Genomic DNA, 13898 nt, shown 5'->3' with positions numbered 1-13898 from the left:
TTTCTTCTTCTCTGTTCATTCTCTCTTCATCTTTTCAGTCTTTTCTTGGCGGTTAACTCCCAGCATGGCAAATATGAACTCAGACAGTCCAATGCAGTGCTTTCACACAGTCATGTCACTGGTACTCTTTCCAGCTTGTAATTCAGAGCACATGTCCCATTAACATACATGCTGCTGGACCCTTCAGTGTTTTAGGTCAGTTGTACTGTCTTCTGCCTGCTGTTAATTCTTCAAATCTACGGTGTTGTTCTGTCTGTTTTCTGTCTTCATCAGGAGATTGACTGTCCTTTAAGCTTCTTCTCAGGATAAGGGCAGGATGAGAGGTGAAGCTGTAAAATTTCAGCCAAAGCCTGGCCTGTTTGTCGTTCCAATTATGTTAATCTATCATTTTGCTGCTGTACTCATCTGAGGTTGAGCCAAGTCCATGGGCACCTGTATTAACACACTAAGACATTTATTTAATATCATTTTCATTACTATTTCTTAGCACTTTCACTCTCTAATTCCTCTGTTTTCCTTTTGAAACGTCTCTCACAAGCTCACAAGCTATATTCAGACTTCCTGCTTCACTTCCTGCCAGACACACACACACACACACACACACACACACACACACACACACACACACACACTCTTCACTTTACTGGATTTTCATCCGTTTCTACAGCCTAATCAAGCTCTTATTTTATGTTCACACTCTATATACCCTCTGTAACTCTACTAATTCTAATATAAAAAGAATGCACCCTCAGTACAGAAAAACAGAAAAGTCAGTGATGTACTAATGTAGCAAAAATAGGAAACATTAGAACTGTAAATGTTTTCTTCCTTGTCTGCAGATTAACAGTCCACAGGTTGGGTGCTTGCACTCTGATTCGTTCCCTGGAGATGAAGGAGAGAGAGCTCAGAGGACAGCAAGATGGAGGAGTGAAGGAGAAGGTGGTGCAGCTCAGTGTCCAATCAGGAGTGAGCAGTTCTTTCACCACCTTCATTGCTGTCAACAAAGACAACAGAGAGGCGATCCAAGGACCTCTGCACCGCAGACATATTCTACCACCCTGTGAGGTTTGTTTAAAGCAAACAAAGCAATACCATGAAACTGTTAACAGCAGGATGTCAGAGTCAATAGAGAGGACTCAAAAGAGCAACTTCAAATCAAACTATTTATGTAGTAGGTGTTTCTTTGCCAATGTCTTTCCCCTGCATTAGAAAGTAATAAGCCAGATGGAAGTACAACACACATCTATGCATTTCTATAAAAACTGACCTGCCCTGAACTTATAATCTCTCTCTCTCTCTCTTTGTTTTTCCTTAAAGTGATGGCTGTCCATTCGTCCTGTAAAAGTTGTAAATATAAACCTGAATGAATGGGAGTAGAAACTGTGTGTGCGCATGAAGACATGCTTGTGTCGCTGAGATTGAACAGATTTATGTATGTTCACGTAGCCAAGTGATAATCATATATAATAATCACTGAATAGTAATAATGTTATTGAACAGGTTAAACATTTAGATATCACAAAAAGTTGCAAAAAAGCAAAAAAAAACCCCACACACAGCTGTGAAGTCAGCTGCACATGAATAACATTAGTACAATGACATCTTTAATCAGAGTGAGTTCAGAAGATCCAAAAGTGGGACACTAAAAACAAGCTAGTGAAAGCAAAAAGTGACTTTGAAAAATTTATTTCATAGAATTAAAGCACTGATAGGAAAAAAAACTAAACATGAGAAGAATGGCAATCCTGCAGCGACCAATCAAAGAAGACTGTAATGGCTGCATTGTAAAGAAGTGAGTGAAGAAAGCTGATTTTTTTTTAGTTTTTCTGAGATATGCAGAGTTTTAACGAACAATTTGAACACTATTATTCATTTACATTATTTGTTCTCAACAGAGATGGGCAGTAATGCGTTACAAGTAACGAGTTACTGTAATCCGATTACAGGCACTTGCCCTGGTGGCCATTCTTTCAGTGGGCATTTCTCAACAACAACTACAAACACTAGTGAAGTGAATGGGCATTTAATTAAATAATGAAACATTTAATTCAATAATTAATGGCATATTTAATTCATTCATTTTGTCACTCCTGGCCCTCCACACCTCACTGCCATGATTGTTTGTGTAGTTATTGGATTCTAAAACTACTAGAATAGAATAGAAAACACATAAGATGCAGTCTCTGTTTTTTCTTCACCTTATTAATTTGAACTGAACTGAAATAAATCCGTTCTTTTCTGTATGGTAATGACTAGGACCTGTCCCAGCTGTCTCTGGTGGATTCAGTATTGTCTCCAATGTTTCTGATAACTTCCAGTTTGGGAAGTTTCCCATGCAGGTGAGGAATGCAGTGACTGACAGACTACCCCTCCTTCATTTAGGACCCATGCCAAACACTGAGTAAAGACTTCCTTGCATTAAACCTGCATAGCTGTTTTCACATTTATAACAAATCACCTAAGTGACCGGCAGTGATTGTATAGTGCTCTGAGTTGTTGCCTAAACAAGCCCTCTTCAAATCGGAGTTACAGCAGAGAGAATATGGCACTGAAGCAATGATGACAGCTTTAATAACCTATTTTATCTTCAATTATTCTTGTATGAAATTCTCTTAAAGTAGCAACTGAATTTCAACCAACTCAGCTAGCTCTGCATATTTTATTTCCTCTGTTAAAATAAAATGTGGCGGAGCCCAGCTGTAATTGTACCTTGCATTAATATGGTGTATTATTGATGGTGACACAGCACTGCTTAGCATGTCGTCCTGAATCTCAGGTGTGCCAATGACCTGTGCAGTATATGAGGCACTAAAATCCTGGTGGATTTCTGGGATACGAACAGGACGGAGTCATGTGAGCTCTATCAATATTGCACCACTTACGTCTCAGACCTGTATTTATGTATTTATGCACTGAAATCGCGCTGTAATATCCAGTTAACTGTCCACATTTGTACTCTGTTTTTCCATTTATTATATTTTTTTTCATTAATTTGTCTGAAAAAAGATCCACGTAGTAACCAAAGAGAGACTAAATCAATGGTCTCTAATAGCAGCCAAATTATAAGAGCTTTCATTAGTGATGGTGAGATGAAGCCTTGTGATGAACTGAAGCTTTCCATCCAACTGGTCGACTCATGGTTCGAAGCATTGTGACGATTCATTGGCTCTACTGCGCCATCAAGTGGACGATTAAAGTCAGACAGGCTCAATGATTATAATGATGTGATGTGTAAACCTCTAAACTTACAGTTTTTTCTGAATGCTTAAACCCTAACTGTGATTCCTGTAGCACAATCTCTAAAACTATTCAGACTTATAGCAAAACCACTCACTGAGTTTGCAAAACTAAAAGCACATAAACTGCTTTGCACTCAGTTTGCAATTTTGTAACACACACTTTGCAAAACGGTAGGCACAATTCACTGCACAACACTCAATTACCAAATTTCCAACACACTCCTAGCAAAAGTATACACATGTATGGCTATCATTAACACTAATTTGCCAACTGTCTGGCACACTTTCACATGTGAAAACTTTTTTAGATAATTAGTTCACTTTGCAATCAGCCTAAGCACTATAATACAGGTAAGCTGTGTGTGCGGAGTACAATGGAGGGAGCAGAAAGAGTGAGAAGTAGAGGAGGCCGAGGAAGAGGACGTGGAGGTGAAGAAGTAGGATGAAGAGGACGACAAGGACAAGGAGGAGCAAGAGGAAGACGAGGAGGGGGGAGAGGAAGATGAGGAGGGGGGAGAGGAGGAAGAGTAAGAAATAGAATTGCTGATGACAATAGTGGACCATGTAATCAACCGTGTAATCAACCGTGGAATGACCCTGAGGGTAGCTGGCCAACGGGTCCAGCCTAACTCGAGTCGCTACACTGTAGCAAGCATCATAAGGACATCTTGAAATGAGAATCGGTTAGTACAGTCACTTCACACAAAGATTTGTAGCACTGCCATATGCCAATGAGAAACACACCAATACCATTGATGTAAAAATACTGAAATTGTTACTTTACAGAATTGCTAGATGACCAGATGCTGGGGGCAGAGGAAGCATGTTCACTGCAGACCAAGTAACCCATATAGTCATTATGGCGATTGCAAATAATCCTATACTTGGAAATGAACACTTGTGTTTGTTTTGATGTGTTTCAAGTACACCAGTACTTGAAGTTTGGATCCCTCTATGCTTATGGATCTATGACAGAAGTATGAGCTCAAACTGACATAGCCTACCTTGTGCACAGAGAAAGCAAAAGCCAGATGTGTTTTGTATTCATACCATCAGTGTGCAGTTGGCGCATTGTGTGCTTAGTAGATGATGGCTTGTGTGTACTGTTTGATACGGAAACACCATTTTTACGAAGGTGTGAAGAGTTAATCTAGCTGTGTTTGCTTTTGCAAGAGAACTACAATGTTTTGATTATTGGGTGACAGGTTTTCTTATTTGTGTGAAGAGTTTTGCAAAATTAGCCAATAGTTACAAAAAATGTGCTTAGGCATTCAGAAAAAACTGTAATAAACTAAAAGACAGAAATCAGATTATAAGATCTGTGGTGTTGTTGATTTATATTATGGTACTTATCATTTGTGATATTTATTACTGTGTGCATACTTTATTAGGAGAGATGAGATTAAATGTTGTCAGACAAATATTCTCTTCCTTGCTGGTTCCATCGAAGGAGAAATGTTCAAGTAAGTATGTAACTGGGACGTAATCCAATTCCACAACACAATGTGACGGGGAATCAGCTGTGTTTTGCTGCCCAATTTATTTAGAATCTGGTGCAAACCGGCGAGCCAGTTCCTGAATCAGTCACGTGGTACGGACTGCCCGCGAGGCCTCGAACATCACTGCATACGTAATCAAAGCAAGCCTCGATACGCGCTTTACAAAACTACCACGAGATTACCCGACACACGCTTCAAAGCTTCGACACACAGGAGACATCACTACTGCACACAGACTTCACACGACAACAGGTGCACCACACTGCTAAGTGTGTTTTGTGTTTAGAGTTTTGCTAAATGGGAGACTGAGCTTTGAATAGTGTTTAAGATTGCCGAACAGGAGAAACAAAACATTCTCCAGGGCCTAAAGAGGAGGTTTAATGAGCTAAACTTTGAATATCAATCCCTCCCTTTTACTATCTCCCCTTCACAGCACAAAAAATACAATTACAAAATGTTTCTCGAAGAGGCAATGAGTCAAGTTGAAAAAGACATTGCCCTTTTTGAGGAACATAAATACATTTACGTAGGCAGGGAAGATGCATCTGACGAACAACAGTTACAGCGGACTCCACTGCCACCCATTAGACCGAAAAAGACAAAGTTGACACCCGCTCCTCAAGTCACACAACCAACGAAAAAGGAAACTTTCTCGACCGACAACCTACCACCTTTTCGTAGGATGTGTGTTCCACCTATATCCAGAAGTGGAAAGCAACCTATTCCCATGACTGAGAACCTTCACAGACAACCTATTCCCACCCAACTAGTTATAATTCCACGACCTAGTCCTGTCCCTCTGCCACCTATTTGTAAAAAAGCTGAATCTACACCCCGACCACCTGTAAGACCTCCAATGAAACGAGGTGTAACACCCATCCTTCCACCCATTTCCACCAAAAAGCTGTAGTGCTGTACCGTTAGAGTAGTTTTTTAACTACCTAACCCCCAACCGGTCTTGACAGAAGCCGCACCATCTGAGCCTGGTTCTGTCGAAGGTTTCTTCTTTTTAAGACAAAGGAGTTTTTCCTTCCCACCGTCGCCCAGTGCTTGCTCAGATGAGATCATTTGATTGTTGGGGTTTTCTTAAACATAAATTGGCCTATTGAAAAAATGTAGTGGTTCTTACTACATTTTATTTTCAATAGACCAATTTATGTTCAAAAAAAAAAAATTACAGCAGAAAAGAAAGCATGGGAGACATCTGATGCATTTCATTGCTTTTTAAAAAATAATTTATAATTTATCTGGAACAAATAAAAGAAAGTAAAAATAATCTTTTGTGGATTCTTTTTCTTCAATAAGTAGTAGAATAGGCAGTTCTTTATACATAAAGCGTAGTGTTTTGTTAAAAAATAAAGTGGCACAGCGGCACTGTGTTAAAGGCCTGTGTTTTTACCATCAGCGTGACAGCACCGTGCCGCCTTTGCAGTTTTAAGGCCCAGGGAAACAAGCCTGCCAGCGCTCTGTAGCGGCTGTGACCGCTGCCGATAAGGAAAGGCTGCTCTTCATAGAGGACTCAAGCTCGGGGAAACGTTTTCTGGTCGACTCTGGCTCCCAGAAGAGCCTCTGGAACTCTTGTGTCGTCTTTACAATGGTATATTATTTAATCTCAAAAAAAACAAAATAAAAAAAAATTGGAGATTTCCCGTATCACATAACATGTGCAGGTACACTGGTACAGCACATGTGAGCGAAATTCTTATGTGTGTGCAACAGAGGTGTGCAAAATACAATAACATAAGAACAAGCAAAATATACGAATGGGTAAATCTGAGAATTATAAGAATAAATATATGTACAAATATAAGAGTGTATGTTAGGGCTGTTCGATATAATGATATATATCAAATGACGATATAAAAATGTCTATCGTTTCCTATTACGCTATCGTTTGTTTTGTGATGTCGTAAAATAAACTGTTTACAGCAGTATTTTTCATCGTTTTGACGGTCACCTTAGTGGCTATATTAATTTCTTAAAGTTCTCTCTTTCTCTTATATTTAATATAACCACACTATGGGCGGGCAAGTGCCTGTTTTTACGTGTTTTCGTTAGCAACAATGACGGTAAAACCATCGCGTGGTTCCGCTGTACGCTTGTTTGTTTTCCACGTAAACCTTTCACAATAAAGCTCAAGATCCTGTTGAGACTTTTCAAAACAAACTGAATCACATGAGAGAGTATGCAGAGTTTACAGATGAGAAGCAAACAAAGAGCCGTCAGACTCAAACTATATGTATACACCTGCCCGCCTTCGTAAACAACTAAATGCTATGTTGCCCTATCATTTTTTGATTGGTCCACATGGTATATTTTTTCACCAATAGGAAAGGCTGGGGGAGTTGGGAGGGGGACTGAGTGCTTTCTAGTGTTTTTCCTTATAAAAACCGTTTCTTCCCGCAGTAAATATAAACAACGATAGTATTCAGGAAGAAAACCTGCATATATTATACTGAACATAAAGTTGTTTGCAAAACTTGTGCATAATTTTTACAAATGTACAACTTCTATTCGCATTTCAAGTTATGAAAACAATTCCTTAAACATGTTTGTGGCTTTTACAGTAAAAATGACAAGTATTTTCTACTCGGATTTTGAATTTTTTTTGTCTGAATTTAGATCTATTGTGCAAATATAGTATAAATGAAAAATTAACTCAAATTTCAGATATTTGAGGTTGTGCCAAAAAAAAAAAGAAGAAGATTTTTTTAAAGGTGAAATATAGAGGTAAAATCTAAAGTAGTCAAAAACGGCCAATTATACTCTGGACCCCAGAGGGTTACTAAATACATTTACATGTCTTGGTGACTGCAGCTGGAACCTTGGCAAAAAGTGTATGTGTGTGTGTGGAATGCTAGCTACCAGCATTCATAATATAATAGTTACAATAGCAACAGTAACCAGGGGGGTGGGGCTTAAATGACAGAACAAAGACAGGCTACCATGATGTCACATGCCAGGCCACTATGATGTCACATGCCAGGCCACCATGATGTCACATGCCAGGCCATAAAAATCTATAAATAGGGGTGCCTCGACACACAGTTGTAGAATTCCCTTGCAGGTGATTTTAAGCTAGCGATTGAATTGTGTTTTCAGATGAAAGCGCTTATAACCTTCTCCCAAAGTAGAGTACTCTTCCTCCACCCAAACCTAAAATGTATATTTCTAAATACAGGGAAGCAATTGTATTAGAAAATAAATATAAAAATGAACACAGGACCATGGTGCCAAGAACAGTTAAGGCCCCATCTCATCGCGAAATGTGCCCACAGAGGCCAGAAGGCGAAAAACCTGAACACACATTCAGGAAAAAACCAGAACACACAGGCATGAAGAAAGTCATGGCTCAACCTGCTTGTGTGGATACACGCAAAGGGGACAAGCAGCTCCTTGAGAAATCTGGACTTGTCCCCTTTTATTTACAGAAAAACGATTACAGAATCGTTCCAGGCTACCTGCGTAGAAGAAAGGCAGAGAAAGAAAAGGCTAAGCAGGACAATGATGCCTGGTTAACAAAACAACAGGAAACAGTTAAACCACTGGCCGAACAGGAGAAACAAAACATTCTCCAGGGCCTAAAGAGGAGGTTTAATGAGCTAAACTTTGAATATCAATCCCTCCCTTTTACTATCTCCCCTTCACAGCACAAAAAATACAATTACAAAATGTTTCTCGAAGAGGCAATGAGTCAAGTTGAAAAAGACATTGCCCTTTTTGAGGAACATAAATACATTTACGTAGGCAGGGAAGATGCATCTGACGAACAACAGTTACAGCGGACTCCACTGCCACCCATTAGACCGAAAAAGACAAAGTTGACACCCGCTCCTCAAGTCACACAACCAACGAAAAAGGAAACTTTCTCGACCGACAACCTACCACCTTTTCGTAGGATGTGTGTTCCACCTATATCCAGAAGTGGAAAGCAACCTATTCCCATGACTGAGAACCTTCACAGACAACCTATTCCCACCCAACTAGTTATAATTCCACGACCTAGTCCTGTCCCTCTGCCACCTATTTGTAAAAAAGCTGAATCTACACCCCGACCACCTGTAAGACCTCCAATGAAACGAGGTGTAACACCCATCCTTCCACCCATTTCCACCAAAAAGCTGTAGTGCTGTACCGTTAGAGTAGTTTTTTAACTACCTAACCCCCAACCGGTCTTGACAGAAGCCGCACCATCTGAGCCTGGTTCTGTCGAAGGTTTCTTCTTTTTAAGACAAAGGAGTTTTTCCTTCCCACCGTCGCCCAGTGCTTGCTCAGATGAGATCATTTGATTGTTGGGGTTTTCTTAAACATAAATTGGCCTATTGAAAAAATGTAGTGGTTCTTACTACATTTTATTTTCAATAGACCAATTTATGTTCAAAAAAAAAAAATTACAGCAGAAAAGAAAGCATGGGAGACATCTGATGCATTTCATTGCTTTTTAAAAAATAATTTATAATTTATCTGGAACAAATAAAAGAAAGTAAAAATAATCTTTTGTGGATTCTTTTTCTTCAATAAGTAGTAGAATAGGCAGTTCTTTATACATAAAGCGTAGTGTTTTGTTAAAAAATAAAGTGGCACAGCGGCACTGTGTTAAAGGCCTGTGTTTTTACCATCAGCGTGACAGCACCGTGCCGCCTTTGCAGTTTTAAGGCCCAGGGAAACAAGCCTGCCAGCGCTCTGTAGCGGCTGTGACCGCTGCCGATAAGGAAAGGCTGCTCTTCATAGAGGACTCAAGCTCGGGGAAACGTTTTCTGGTCGACTCTGGCTCCCAGAAGAGCCTCTGGAACTCTTGTGTCGTCTTTACAATGGTATATTATTTAATCTCAAAAAAAACAAAATAAAAAAAAATTGGAGATTTCCCGTATCACATAACATGTGCAGGTACACTGGTACAGCACATGTGAGCGAAATTCTTATGTGTGTGCAACAGAGGTGTGCAAAATACAATAACATAAGAACAAGCAAAATATACGAATGGGTAAATCTGAGAATTATAAGAATAAATATATGTACAAATATAAGAGTGTATGTTAGGGCTGTTCGATATAATGATATATATCAAATGACGATATAAAAATGTCTATCGTTTCCTATTACGCTATCGTTTGTTTTGTGATGTCGTAAAATAAACTGTTTACAGCAGTATTTTTCATCGTTTTGACGGTCACCTTAGTGGCTATATTAATTTCTTAAAGTTCTCTCTTTCTCTTATATTTAATATAACCACACTATGGGCGGGCAAGTGCCTGTTTTTACGTGTTTTCGTTAGCAACAATGACGGTAAAACCATCGTGTGGTTCCGCTGTACGCTTGTTTGTTTTCCACGTAAACCTTTCACAATAAAGCTCAAGATCCTGTTGAGACTTTTCAAAACAAACTGAATCACATGAGAGAGTATGCAGAGTTTACAGATGAGAAGCAAACAAAGAGCCGTCAGACTCAAACTATATGTATACACCTGCCCGCCTTCGTAAACAACTAAATGCTATGTTGCCCTATCATTTTTTGATTGGTCCACATGGTATATTTTTTCACCAATAGGAAAGGCTGGGGGAGTTGGGAGGGGGACTGAGTGCTTTCTAGTGTTTTTCCTTATAAAAACCGTTTCTTCCCGCAGTAAATATAAACAACGATAGTATTCAGGAAGAAAACCTGCATATATTATACTGAACATAAAGTTGTTTGCAAAACTTGTGCATAATTTTTACAAATGTACAACTTCTATTCGCATTTCAAGTTATGAAAACAATTCCTTAAACATGTTTGTGGCTTTTACAGTAAAAATGACAAGTATTTTCTACTCGGATTTTGAATTTTTTTTGTCTGAATTTAGATCTATTGTGCAAATATAGTATAAATGAAAAATTAACTCAAATTTCAGATATTTGAGGTTGTGCCAAAAAAAAAAAGAAGAAGATTTTTTTAAAGGTGAAATATAGAGGTAAAATCTAAAGTAGTCAAAAACGGCCAATTATACTCTGGACCCCAGAGGGTTACTAAATACATTTACATGTCTTGGTGACTGCAGCTGGAACCTTGGCAAAAAGTGTATGTGTGTGTGTGGAATGCTAGCTACCAGCATTCATAATATAATAGTTACAATAGCAACAGTAACCAGGGGGGTGGGGCTTAAATGACAGAACAAAGACAGGCTACCATGATGTCATATGCCAGGCCACTATGATGTCACATGCCAGGCCACCATGATGTCACATGCCAGGCCATAAAAATCTATAAATAGGGGTGCCTCGACACACAGTTGTAGAATTCCCTTGCAGGTGATTTTAAGCTAGCGATTGAATTGTGTTTTCAGATGAAAGCGCTTATAACCTTCTCCCAAAGTAGAGTACTCTTCCTCCACCCAAACCTAAAATGTATATTTCTAAATACAGGGAAGCAATTGTATTAGAAAATAAATATAAAAATGAACACAGGACCATGGTGCCAAGAACAGTTAAGGCGCCATCTCATCGCGAAATGTGCCCACAGAGGCCAGAAGGCGAAAAACCTGAACACACATTCAGGAAAAAACCAGAACACACAGGCATGAAGAAAGTCATGGCTCAACCTGCTTGTGTGGATACACGCAAAGGGGACAAGCAGCTCCTTGAGAAATCTGGACTTGTCCCCTTTTATTTACAGAAAAACGATTACAGAATCGTTCCAGGCTACCTGCGTAGAAGAAAGGCAGAGAAAGAAAAGGCTAAGCAGGACAATGATGCCTGGTTAACAAAACAACAGGAAACAGTTAAACCACTGGCCGAACAGGAGAAACAAAACATTCTCCAGGGCCTAAAGAGGAGGTTTAATGAGCTAAACTTTGAATATCAATCCCTCCCTTTTACTATCTCCCCTTCACAGCACAAAAAATACAATTACAAAATGTTTCTCGAAGAGGCAATGAGTCAAGTTGAAAAAGACATTGCCCTTTTTGAGGAACATAAATACATTTACGTAGGCAGGGAAGATGCATCTGACGAACAACAGTTACAGCGGACTCCACTGCCACCCATTAGACCGAAAAAGACAAAGTTGACACCCGCTCCTCAAGTCACACAACCAACGAAAAAGGAAACTTTCTCGACCGACAACCTACCACCTTTTCGTAGGATGTGTGTTCCACCTATATCCAGAAGTGGAAAGCAACCTATTCCCATGACTGAGAACCTTCACAGACAACCTATTCCCACCCAACTAGTTATAATTCCACGACCTAGTCCTGTCCCTCTGCCACCTATTTGTAAAAAAGCTGAATCTACACCCCGACCACCTGTAAGACCTCCAATGAAACGAGGTGTAACACCCATCCTTCCACCCATTTCCACCAAAAAGCTGTAGTGCTGTACCGTTAGAGTAGTTTTTTAACTACCTAACCCCCAACCGGTCTTGACAGAAGCCGCACCATCTGAGCCTGGTTCTGTCGAAGGTTTCTTCTTTTTAAGACAAAGGAGTTTTTCCTTCCCACCGTCGCCCAGTGCTTGCTCAGATGAGATCATTTGATTGTTGGGGTTTTCTTAAACATAAATTGGCCTATTGAAAAAATGTAGTGGTTCTTACTACATTTTATTTTCAATAGACCAATTTATGTTCAAAAAAAAAAAATTACAGCAGAAAAGAAAGCATGGGAGACATCTGATGCATTTCATTGCTTTTTAAAAAATAATTTATAATTTATCTGGAACAAATAAAAGAAAGTAAAAATAATCTTTTGTGGATTCTTTTTCTTCAATAAGTAGTAGAATAGGCAGTTCTTTATACATAAAGCGTAGTGTTTTGTTAAAAAATAAAGTGGCACAGCGGCACTGTGTTAAAGGCCTGTGTTTTTACCATCAGCGTGACAGCACCGTGCCGCCTTTGCAGTTTTAAGGCCCAGGGAAACAAGCCTGCCAGCGCTCTGTAGCGGCTGTGACCGCTGCCGATAAGGAAAGGCTGCTCTTCATAGAGGACTCAAGCTCGGGGAAACGTTTTCTGGTCGACTCTGGCTCCCAGAAGAGCCTCTGGAACTCTTGTGTCGTCTTTACAATGGTATATTATTTAATCTCAAAAAAAACAAAATAAAAAAAAATTGGAGATTTCCCGTATCACATAACATGTGCAGGTACACTGGTACAGCACATGTGAGCGAAATTCTTATGTGTGTGCAACAGAGGTGTGCAAAATACAATAACATAAGAACAAGCAAAATATACGAATGGGTAAATCTGAGAATTATAAGAATAAATATATGTACAAATATAAGAGTGTATGTTAGGGCTGTTCGATATAACGATATATATCAAATGACGATATAATATTTTTGTTGGAAGGATACAAGTTCTTCCTGTTCTTCTTGTTACTGATAACCTGACCGCTGTCTGTTTTGATCTTCTTCTTCTGGTCTTCTTTTCCCGTTTCTCTCACAAAACGCTTCCTCTTACGGTCCCTAAAAAAAGAAGGGGGAAAAAAGACTTTAAATTATAGTTTGAAATGACCATTTGGTGGATACTGAGTCAAACATAGGGAAATTTGTACCATTTCATCATTTTCTTCTGCTGGTTAAGGCGATCGCCTTCATCTCCCATGAGATCAAGGACAGCTGAAGAGGCCTGCTGTTCAAAAGCACTGCCCTCTCCACCGAGACTCAACCTGTCGACGCATAACACAGGACAAAACAGCATAAAACACAAAGCCATTCACATTTTTTAAAGAAACAGATGCAACAGTTTAATGCCTCACCCTCTCTCAGAGTCAAAGTCTTTAGGTCTGTAAGGGATATAATACTGTTCATCTTTGCCTGACTGCCTCTTTTTCTTGGTCTTTGGTCACTCTTCGCCATCTTCCTGCTGACCTCTTCTTTTACCACCTACCACTTCTGAAAACACCCCCTGGTGGAAATAGAAAGAATTACATGGTACAAAGTGACAAAGCATGATACAGAGATCCTACTATCTTCCTCTTCTAGTTTGTATACAACATCATCTACATCAAAACTGCACTTTATTTTGCTTCTTCTTCATCAGACAGCACAAACAACTTTCTCATTTTGACTCAAATATTGGTTTTGAATGAAAATGATGAAACAATCCTGGGTGTTTATTCAACTTGTGAGCAGGTTTTCTAATCCACCGTACTATTATTATTGACACTAGTACATGTTCGTGCTGCTGGCAAACTA

At 39.3% G+C, this 13898-nt stretch overlaps 1 long non-coding RNA gene across 1 annotated transcript; it reads right to left on the bottom strand.

Annotated features, from left to right (window-relative positions):
* Positions 1–13023: 13023 nt before the first annotated feature.
* LOC143421442 (uncharacterized) lies at positions 13024–13533 on the bottom strand. Its single transcript, XR_013101090.1, has 3 exons — positions 13460–13533; positions 13256–13369; positions 13024–13166 (listed from the first exon to the last, which is right to left on the bottom strand). It is a non-coding gene; the product is annotated as an uncharacterized LOC143421442 (long non-coding RNA).
* Positions 13534–13898: the final 365 nt, after the last annotated feature.

Source organism: Maylandia zebra, linkage group LG12 (assembly GCF_041146795.1).
Source record: "Maylandia zebra isolate NMK-2024a linkage group LG12, Mzebra_GT3a, whole genome shotgun sequence".
Classification (NCBI taxonomy): domain Eukaryota; kingdom Metazoa; phylum Chordata; class Actinopteri; order Cichliformes; family Cichlidae; genus Maylandia; species Maylandia zebra.
This window is presented reverse-complemented; position numbering and strand designations above follow the sequence as displayed.